An 11,754-nucleotide genomic window follows, 5' to 3' on the forward strand; every position below is an offset into this window, starting at 1 on the left:
ATTTGCATGAATAATAAAAGGAAAAAGGGAATATTCATATTGATATAGGTTATTAATTTATATATTTATACACATACTTCCAAGACAACAGGATTTTCCAAAGCACCAACCAAAGTGGAAGGTGTGATTTCAACCACCAATATTCAATGTTGAAAGAGAGCCTGGCATAGGTCAGAATGGATCCATTCTGTAATTGTTAGAACAAAGGCAACATGGACTTATGGTCTCACCATTGGAAAACTGCCCAACCTTGTTCTCATAGGCATCCTTGGAGGTAATGCTGATGGCTGCTTGGGTTCCCAAAGAAATATTCTCCCAGCAGACAGGAGGAAGAGGCCTGCTTTTGAGACTAAGCAGCATGGCTGGAAGCCATTTAGGAGGAGATAGCAAGATTTTGTCATGAATACAGTGTCAAAAAGAGGTTCAATGAATGTATTAGGGCTGGAAAGATAAATGATATCATAAACTGAAGTGTCAAACCCATCACCTTGACTTACCAACTTTCTCCTCAAGGCTCTCCTCAGACCAACACATCTTGCAGTTCACTCATTCCTTTCCCTCTGTGCACCTTCCAACACTCAATCTAAACAACAATCTAAACTTATACTGACACTCAATTTAGTGCCATCGCACACCCATCCTTCACAGTCACCCTGCAGAAATGTTGCCCTTCCATCCTTTAAAAACATTCCCTTTCCAATGCACATATGTTTCTGTTTTCTCTCCTTGCAGAGGAGGCTATAGATATCTTGGGAGAAGCAGACAAGCAAAAGTGGCTTACCATTAATCACTCACCTTGTTGTTGTGGTGGAAGAGGTGCTGGAGAGTAATGACATGGCAAGTAGAGATGAAATGTAGGTTGTCTTCCAGGTATCTAAAGCTGATTTTACGCTCCCTCATTGGCGAGTTTGAAGGTGGCAAGGATATGCCAAGCAGCTGACCTCCCTCTGTGTACCATTCCCTCTGAACTTGTTTGAAATTTTACTAGGGAGACTCTAGGCACTGTGTCTGCCCATGCGTCTATTAATTAAAGATGACCTAAGGGCCTCCCCATATTTTACCTGTGATGGGGGGAGGCCCACAACAAGCAGGAACTTTGGCTGCTCAGACAGATGTTGGGCAGGAAAATGGATCCACCTTTGCAGGTGTCCTAAGCCCATTAGAGGTATCTCCCATGAGGTTACCACCCCTCTCCCCTGTTCTCCAGCATCCTTGACCCTCCTCACTGAGACCTCTGGCCCTGGACTTACCTTGTCATTTTCAGTATACTGGGACTGCCTGAATTTCCAGCAATGGCTGCCACTCCTCGCTAGTATTGCTAGGACTAAAAAGCTTCCAACCATCTGATTGGCTGCCAGCTATGAGGCAGGACTTCCCCCTGAGATTAGCAAAAAAGCAATTAACACCATTCCTAGCTGCAAGGCAACCATCACGATCATAGGCAGGCTAACCCAACTTTTTACCCAGGTGGAGATAGAACTGCAGTGCCCTGTAAAACCCAGTCTCTGGTAGATATCACACAGCCGAAACTAATGACTTCAACGAGGCACATGAAGTTGGCCTCTTTGTGTATGAACTCCCTGACTAAGGTCTTCATTGCCTGCACCAAAGAGATTGGTCTTCATTGCCTGCCCATAAATGGAGCCTCATCTGTGTATAAAAATGGGAGTGTCATGTCTTCTGGCACTCCTGATTCTGACTGTGTACCAGGAGCACTCTAGACATGAAATAGAGTTTGCAACTAAGGGAATCTGGTGAAGGGACCCTGGCCTCTGAGGAGTTATTTCAGTGGCAATGAGGAAAAAGAAAGATCCTAAGGAACTAGTTCAGTAACAGCCAGTTTGGCATTGGGGGTAAGCCATTATCAGGCTCTGGGAAACCGGACTCTTTCGACCTGGTTGTGGAGCACTGAGCCCAATATGTGGAATGTATGTGTTACTTTTTTAGGGCTAATGACATTATGGCAGATGAAATGTAACGGGTCATTTCTCTGATTGCTTGTGAACCATCAGCATTTCCTAATATTCGCAATTTATCTTTCTGGAGGCACCAGATACCAAAATCTCCCAGGAACTGGCAGACTTAATGAGGGAATATTATGACCCTAAACCATCTCATATCCTGAGAAGGTACCAGTTTTATTCGACAATCCAGGAGACAGGGGAATCTATCACAGGTTTCTTAACAAGATTGAGGCAACTGGTGGAAGCTTATGAATTTGGGTTGACGCTTAATGAGATACTAAGAGACCATTTGGGATGCAGGATAAATAATGTAACAATCCAAAAACTCCTGTTGGCGAAAGCCTAATTGGACTGCCAGCAGGCTTAAGCCAGCCTTACCATTGGAAAAGGCAGCATGTGGTGTACGAGTTGCTGGGTATCCTGATGGAAATGGACACCCATGCCAGTTCGACTGTGTTCCGGGACCACCACTTGAGTGCAGGTGATTACATAGCCTCCCTCAGGAAGAATCTGAATACAAATAAACCCAGGTCTGCCCAAAGGTCAGCTCCAAAACAAAGTCAAGCTTTGACCAGACAGTCAACAGTCCCTTCAGAATCCTGCCAGGCAAGGCATTGTAACTATTGCCGGGTGGAGTCAGAGAGCAAAGTAAATCTTTAGGAGCTAGATTTAGGAAAACAAAGGCCAATGTCCAGGAGAGTGCACATCTGATGGGGAACAATTAAACTTCATAGCAATGTCCAATTCGGAACCAATTAAGATAACCATAAGATTAAACAGACATCCAGTATTAATGGAGGTCAATAGAGGCATGGATGTATCGATGGTGAGAGAATCATTGTCCAGTAAAATTTGCACTGAATTCCAACCCTTAACTTTAATTAAGACTTCAGCAAGACAGGGAAATCTCTGAGATATGTTGTTCCTGTCTCTTACAAAAAGCAACTGGTTAGATTATCATTAGTGGTAATGGAGGGCTCGGGCCTGAGCCTAATGGGGCTAAACTGATTGAGAGAAATCCACCTGGGTTAGGTAAACATCTTCCAGTTAGAAAATGGTCACTTGAGTGAAGTCTTGCTGGAAGTTTTCCAAGAAGGACTAGGAATCATAAAAAAAAGCCAAAGCGACATTACATGTTGATCAGGACACAGCCCTATGATTTTACAAGGCCTGCCTGGCACCATTTGATTTAAGGGGAAAATTGGAAACAGAAATTAGAAGACTAGAACGAGAAGGTATCATAAAACCTGTCCAGTTTGTGGAATGGGCAGCACTGCTGTTCCTATTTTGCAGCCAGATGCTTCAGTCCATCTTTGCAGGGACTTTAAACAAACAATAAAATGCTATTAACAGCTGGACAAATACCCAATTCCCCAGATCGAGGATTTATATGCAGAGTTGGCAGGGGGCTCATATTCTCGAAATTAGACGTCAGTCATGCTTATTTGCAGTTGCAGCTGGATGAGGATTCGCAAAATATTCCACAATCAATACTCCAAAGAACCTCTAACAATACACAGTGTCACCTTTTGGGGTATCGTCAACCTGCTTGATTATCCAGAAAACAATGGAGAACAAGGTTTACCTCAGGTCGCTAATTATTTGGATGGTGTTCTCATTACAGGTAAAACAAAGGCAGAACACCTACAGAACCTGGAGGAAGACCTTAGTCATTTTTCAAGAGCCAGCGTGTGCTTAAGGAGGGAAAAACGCATCTTCTGGTACATCATGACCTACCTGGGTTACAAAGTGGACAAGTCAGGTTTACATCCTTTAGAGGACTGGGTGCAAACGATTAAAAAGGCTCCCACCTCCATCCAGGAGTTTTGGTCATTTTTTTGGGCTGGTGACGTACTATGGAAAATTTATACAAAACTGGGCCTCCACCTTGGTTCCACTACCTCAACTGCTAAAAAAGGACCAAACTTGGGAATGGTCCAGTCATCAAGGCCTTCAAGAAAATAAAGCAACAACTGTCATCGTCGAATATCTTGGCACGTTAGGATCCCACAAAGGAGTTAGCACTAACCTGTGATGTGTCTCCATACAGCATCAGGGCAGTATGAGCACATAGATGGCTAAAATGGAGTGGAACCCCCATAGCATATAACTCCAGGATCTTGGCTATAGCAGAAAGAAAGTATGCACATATTGAAAAAGAAGGGTTGGCGGTAGTATTTGGATGAACATACGTAGGGTGCATTCGGTGAACACATCAAAAATAGTAGAGAAACTTCGCACCTCATTTGTGACGCATAGGATTCCAGAGGTTTAGTCTCTGACAATGGGCCAGTTTTCAACAGCCAGGATTTCACTTGGTTCATGAAGTCGAATGGGATTTGACATATCAGAATGGCACCATATCATTATCAAATAACCTCACAGAGAAAGGGCTTCAGACTTTAAAAGCTGGATTAAAAAACAGCTAGCAGCATCAATAGACACCAAGCTCTCCCATTAGTTATTTGACTAGAGTACAACCCCCCAATGCCACTATGGGAATAACAGCTGCAGAATTTCTCATGTGCAAATGACTCCGCACCAGATTAATTTTGTTATTCTCAAACCTATGGATGGGAAGATGGAGAAGATAAAAGAACTTCAATGCAACAGCCATAGCAATAGTAATTAGGAGAGACAATTGGAGGCTGGTGAAAATGTTTGGGTAAAGAATTATGCAAATGGTCACATATGGTTACCTGGAATGGTTGAATCTAAGATAGGATCTGTATCCTACAGAATACGCATGGGTGGGGGTTTGCTGTCAGTGGGACCAGAAGATCCCACTGACAGGAAGACGCAGAAAATCCTGCCCATTAACTAAATATAAGTTGTTGAAGTTGCAGGTGGCAGCAATAACATATTGAGAAAACCTAAGGGAGTGATTTTCTGGCCCTCTCACTGGTGCGATTGTCCAGCCCCACCAAAGTCAATCCCTTGTGGCATGTTCCTGACAACAGTATGGGCGAGACACACAAAAAGCTATAGATATTGATGGGATTGGAAAATCCAGCCAGCAGCCAACAATAAGCTGCCTCCTCAAAACGTACCACAGAGGGAAGGGGAGAAGTGCAAATTCCACACCTGAGCCTCTCGAGACACTGGTGGGCAGTCCTGATAACCAATTCTGTATCTCTATACGTTGTGCTGGAGTCATTATCTCATGTGAATTGGATCTCTGTAATATGCCCTCTGACTACAGAGCTGTTAACTAGCTGAATAAAAGGCAGCAGCAACTTTGCCTATTACTGCTGGCAATGGTGGTGGTGTTGCTGCTGTTGCTCCGCTTGTTCCTCATCGCAGGTACAAGGTAGAACTGCATAAGCTGCTATAGTTAGCAAAGGAATAATAAGCAGAAAGTAGTGGTCGTCTTTCAGATTGGCATTAAGAGCACTGCTCTTTTTGTTAAATATTGAGCATACTGAACATAATTCCAAAGTGTGTAGATGATTGAAAACTCAGAAAAATAGTAAACAATGAAGAGGAAACTAACAGACTTCAAGAAGATATTGATAACCATGTAGCAGAAGAAACTTAAGTGAAGTGAAGTGTGAATTGATACATTTTGGTACAAAGAATGAGTGAAGGAAATATCAAATAAATGGTACAAAAGGCACGTATGAACAAAAAGACCTGGGATGAATGCAAAATATTTATGTAGGTAAGACAGGTAAAAAGGTTTTTAAAAAAACAAATAGTGCGCGATCTTACCACTTCGTTTACGCCTGGTGATCAGCATGGTGAGCTGGGTAATAGCATGCGAAGCTAAAAATCCAATTCACGCCTGGGGCAAAATGGTTTGCTATCTTCCAAGCCTTTTCTAATGTTGCAAACTGTGTGTGTGTGTGTGTGTGTGTGTGTGTGTGTGTGTGTGTGTGTGTGTGTGTGTGTGTGTGTGTGTGTGTGTGTGTGTGTGTGTGTGTGTGTGTGTGTGTGTTGGGGAGGGGGGGGTGGTTTTGTTCAGGGTCACCGCTGACTTGGACATTACCATGGTAACTGAACGACCCTCAAAGAGTTGTATATGTGGTTCAGTCCCACTAATGTTGTTCCGGTTTCCCTGACATCCATCTGCAGGACAGGCTCTGTGGTTTATTACAGACAATCCATCCAGGGCCCAACTAACAGTTACAAGAACCAGGCCTGGAAGCTGTTGCCCCTCCACCCCGCCCCATTGACCATCCAGAAGGAATTCTTCAGGTATAGGCAGTAAAATATAACAAAACTTACTCCAACTTATAAATCAAAGAAAAGGGTTTATTAAAGTCATTATCTCAACACTTGAAGCCTCATACTGGGCCATTCCAAGCAACTTAACAATTCCCAAAGGGTTCTTATTTATATTGAGTCAGCGGATCATTACATCATTTTATCATTCGTTACATAGTTTATTGGGTCAGCTGACCCTTACGGCTTGTTACCATTGGTCATACTACAACAATCCAATGTTATAATTGGTTATGTTCTAACACCCATAACCCCCAGAGCAAATGTGGATTTCACATTTGAGCCAGTAGAGCTGACAGTTATACTTTTAGCTGCTGTACCAAAGGAGGGTTTCAGCTGCCTGTGGCAAGGCCAGCTCAAGCAAGAGGCTGCAGCAGGAGGACCAGGGGCCACAGGTCAGGGCCAGGATGCAATCACTCATTGGCCTGAGGGGGCGGGGGAACCAAATGATGGCAGCGACATAGACCCTGGTTCTATAGGGCCTGCATTTTCTCTGATAGTCTGCCAGACACCATGTGCTGTTCAGACTTGCAGTGCCTTGATGAAAGCTGCCTGTCTGGCCTCCCAGTCCACTTCAGCCCTGGGGGTCAAGTTATTCCTGCTCAGTAATGGCTATGAACCCCAATCCCCAATCAGCTGGCTGGCTCAATATCTCACAGCTTTGTTTGCCAATTTGCCTACCCCCCGCTGGTCATTCCCACCTCACCTTGCTGCTGGCTGTCTGGCTATAGCCTGCCCCAGTCGTTCTCAGCCCTGGAACAAGATCAATAAACCTGCTGCTTGTTGCATTTTCCCACAAAGTTAAACACAGGATATTTTAATTTTAACTGCTGTTGCTCTCCCTCCTAATTACTTCAATGTTCAGACCAGTGTTTTCCCACTCTAAGGGGACTCAGCCCATCAGAATATGATGTCATTTTGCATTACATGCCAATAGGCTCAAAATTCAGAGCAAAATTTTTCACACGTTGGTCAGGGCTCTCTGCCTCGGCATGGTGTGTTTCATTGTAAGCTAATCTCTGTTCTGAACTGTTTTTTCCTTCAGGGGATTAACTGAAATCATTAAGAGGTGCTATTTACCTTAAAAGTATACTGGTATTGAGGTGGAGAAATGGCCATAACAACGTAAATGGTAGAATAGTACCATACCAAGATACAGCTAAAATCATAAAGCAATAGATTTTGTCAGAGGGTGCTGGTGATGATAGCATGCTTCTTAGAAGAACAACTCAAGAACTATGCAGTGGGAGATGGCAAAAAGGGTCAACACTCCTATTTTGCCTGTTCACAGACAATGAGGTAGGGCGGAAAATATCCCCAGTTCTCTGAAATGTGCCAAGGTGAATATCATGACAGCTTGCCAAATATTACATTGTTACCTTATATGCTCAAGGAGTTTCACTGTAAGTTAGATGTATTACAGAAGGATTTATTAACCTAATTGTCAGATGCATTGGCATAACCATGTTGATGCTATTCATTTCGTAGTTTTGCGTTGTCCCTGATATATGGCAAACTGTAGCAGCAAGTTCATGAACAACAGAGGCTACACATCTAAAGAATCATAGGATGTAGAACTTTGCTGCACAGCTGAGTGGTACACACCTTTATCACTATAAAACATGTCCCTTTTCAATTTACTTCCAGAATTGTATGCAACAATGGTTTAAACTGAATGGGATAAACACAGTTGACATAAGACATTTCATCCTTTATGGAGGAAGAATTGTTTAGATTGTGGACATGCATCCAATTGTTGTCTTGGCTACTTCCAAACTTGACTTTCATTATTTGTTCTCCAGTTCATTCACTCATTGTTCACAGAACACTTATTCATTGAAATAGTGAACCATTGCTGAATGACACATAATATCTTGGAAGGGAAGATGTCTTTTCAATTGGTGTCTTACTGATGGCATTTAAATATGTATTCTTCTGATCACGTAGGTCTCCTTGATTAGAAGACTTCAGAGGCAATTTCCCCTTAGTCCCAATATCTTACATCACTTTGCAACATTCCTACATTGGCAAGCACTGATGTGTGGCCAAATGGGCCACCAAAGAACACTGGGATAAGCACTGAAGCACTGAAACAGTAGGCTGCAGCTTAAAAGACAGATAAACAGGCTGCAACTCAGATGACTGAATAAACAGGAAATAGGCCATCCCAAAGATAATGGACACTTTCTGGTCAAACATCCTTGTTTACCTTACCTCCCTCCCAAATAATGTGTAATGTGACCTATGTGCCTCCAGCACCTACAGGCATGGCTGTTGGGCTTTATTGAGATTAGTGTGGCAGCACTTGATTGGACTCTTATCAATCAGGGTGATGAAGCCCTGATCGATTGATTGACAAGAATCAGGAGACCACCCTAAAATGACGCAAAACCAAGGAGGGATAAAAGGTGCTGCACAGCAGAAAAAGCTCTCTCTCTCTCTCTCTGAGCCCATGAACGAGCTACAACAACAGTGACCGTCACCAGCAACAACCAGCACGAGGAGAGCCACCATACCCTAGAAGGAAGGAAGACCAGAGCCAGAGTGCCAGACCAGACCAAAGGACCAGACTAAGCAGACGACTACCAAGACCAGCGCACAGACAAAGGACAATATCTGCTTGGGTATTTGCCAGTCACGCAAAGTTAAGTCAAGGTCTCATATTGGACTTGAACTTTAGTATTTTCTGTAAGGTAATTTATTGTTGGTTGGGTGGGTGATTATTGATTGTGTATTTTAAATAAGTATTGATTGTACTAACAAGATGTCTACTTGCAATTCTTTGTTCATCATATAAGGATTAAAACAGACTGTGCGGCAGGCACAACAATTGGCGATTCCGCCAGGACATCAACAAGAAGTAACTTTGTTGCTCCGATATCGAATCCCGCAGAATTATATTAAATGATTATTTAAACACAGAGCCAACAGGTGTAAACTTCTTATTAAACAAATAACTGCTTTTGGGAAATTGTTTATTGTGCATGCATTGTTACTAGCAAGGAGGATAGGATAAACTCCGTAGGTTTACATAAGAATCTGGAGAGATTAGGACCAGAACAATGACCAAAGCCGTACCCGCCCACCAATCAACTCTCTACTCCTTGTCGTTGAACATAGAATGGCAGGAAATAGCGCAGAGCCAGAGAAGTGTCCCATATGGGAAATAAAAATCAAAGAATACACTAAGCAGAAAGGGTGGCCCCTATGGGCAGAATCTTGTGCAATAATGAGACAGGACCAGGATCCCTAGTGCATAAGTATTGGGACGATCTGAGGAAAGTTCAGGGAAAACGGGCAGACAAATGTGAGAAAGCGACTGCCATTGTGAGCTGCTTAGGACAGCTGCTAGGAACAGGAAAGGAATTAAACACAGTTCATAAGGAACTGGAGGAATCAGATTGGGCGCAGGAGGAAAAGGAGGAGGAGATTAAGAAACTAAAGGAACAACAAGCAGGAGAGGATAGAGCAAATAAGAGCCGAAAAGAACAGAGACGTAGATGAATTGAAGAGAACCAACCAGGCAAGTCTGTTACATCTGGGCAATTTTCAAATCCGGTATGAGAGAGCCTACCAAGACACCCAGCACACTGCCTTGGCCAAAGGTGAAGCTGAGCGGGTGGTAGCACGATTGGAAGCCAAGTGCACTGATCCGCAGGCGGCAATAAAAGCACTATATCAAGCCAGTAAAGAACAGAGACAGGCAACTGCTGACCACTCCAAATGCCAGTGAAAAATTTTACAGCTGGAATCCCTGTTATCAGTTCAAAACGGATCTATGTGTACCTTCGGGGCAGTAGAGGAAGATGAGACAGAGGATGCAGACTTGGGAAAGTTGAAAGAGAATGCTAAGCTGTATGTTATGCGAACTGAGGGATGGGATACAGGGAAGTCATACCCCCAGATTCACCTCCAATACCGATGCACCCAGTGACAACTGAACGTCAGGTAGGAAATCTCAGGACCCAGCCATTACATACACGACCCCATTTACGGTGACATAATTGGCTGAGATTGCAAATAAAATCACAATCTTTGAGTCATCGGCTGATCCACACAGTTTCTTTGAGGACGTTAGGCAACAGAAGATAATGCATGGGCTAGATGAAAGGGAAGAAGTGAAGCCGATAGTCATGTGCTTAAGCAAGTCTGTACAGTCTGCCTTGCCAGCCCCTCAAAATGTCAGGGAAGGAGCCTTAAATGAAATTAAGGAAGCGATGTTGACCAAATAAAGGGGATCCTGTAGATGGATTAAATAAATGTAGACAGAGGAAAGGGGAACATCCAACTGCCTTTGCTGGTCGTTCATGGATCCACTTCACAGGAGTATATGAGGAATTGGATCGGGCTAGATTAAATGAAACTGATTCTTCCAAATGGGCTAGGACATTAGTCTCATACACCACAGAGGAAGGCGAGAAAGCCTGCGCTAATTTTGACCCTGCAGAGACCACACACAATGAGGCATGGGTTCTCAGACACTTAGCCTGAGTCTGGAAACAGGAAGTTCAGCGAGTCTCAATGTCACAGTCAGAAAGGGAGGCAAGAATGCTTCCAATGAGGGCAAGCCAGGGTCCAGTATGGAGGAATGAAGGTAGAGGGGATCACCAACACCAGAGAGGTACAGCTCCACCTTACACAGGAGCTCCAGAGAGAGATAGAAGGATATGTTTTAATTATGGGCAGCCAGGACACTTCACCTGAGATTGTTGGAGACCCCCACCACCACAGACACACTCTCCGAGACCACCAGGATCACCGGCTCCATCAGTTAGGCCAGCTCTTAGAGCTTCACACACTCAAATGCACAGCAATCCCTCCACCATGACTGAAGCAGGAAAGTTGTTTGTCGGCAGCCTGAACTTCAACACAGATGACCAATCCCTGGAAGAGGTTTTCTCCCAGTACAGGCAGATCTTTAAGGTGAAAATGACAAAGACACCATTGCGTCCTGTGGTTTCAGCTTCATCACTTTCAAAAACCCAGAGGACGCCAGGGACGTGCCGCAGGCAATGAATGGAAAATCCCTTGATGGGCGCCAGATCTGGGTGGATCATGCCAAGAAAAGGTCTGGAGGCGGCTGCGGGTATGGTCAAGATGGCTAAAGCGGCAGCTACAGTAACAGTGGCCACAGGAGAGGAGTAAGAGGTGGCTATTGGGATAGTGACACGAAAGGCGGCTATAGCAGTGGAGGCAGGTATAAATACGAGAGACCGGGATAGCTATTCGGGTGGGTACAAGGGCCAAGGTAGATACTTCTATGGTGGTGGTGGTTATGGAGGCTGCTCATATCAGGACTATGACTGATCAAAACAAGAGAAGCATTTCTGCCAGGTTCAGGATCAATCTCCCACCTTGTATCTAAAATGGCTCCTGGAACACAGAAAGCACTATCTGATGCAATTTGTTTTGCCTGTCATGTTAAAATGCTAGAAGACTATTTTTATCATGATTAATCTTGTTATCCAGTTGTTGATTCAGTTAACTCGTTATGAGGATTGAATGTTTCATTTAAAAAAAAAGCCGTGTGGCTTTTAATGAATTTGAATGTCTTCACTTGGAAAAT

General features: G+C 43.8%; 1 pseudogene; it reads left to right on the forward strand.

Annotated features, from left to right (window-relative positions):
- The first annotated feature begins 11,012 nt into the window (after positions 1–11,012).
- LOC145350581 (RNA-binding protein 3 pseudogene) lies at positions 11,013–11,495 on the forward strand (annotated as a pseudogene).
- Positions 11,496–11,754: the final 259 nt, after the last annotated feature.

The sequence above is a fragment of the Carcharhinus amblyrhynchos genome, chromosome 1 (genome assembly GCF_965287045.1).
Source record: "Carcharhinus amblyrhynchos chromosome 1, sCarAmb.v2.hapA, whole genome shotgun sequence".
NCBI classification, from domain to species: domain Eukaryota; kingdom Metazoa; phylum Chordata; class Chondrichthyes; order Carcharhiniformes; family Carcharhinidae; genus Carcharhinus; species Carcharhinus amblyrhynchos.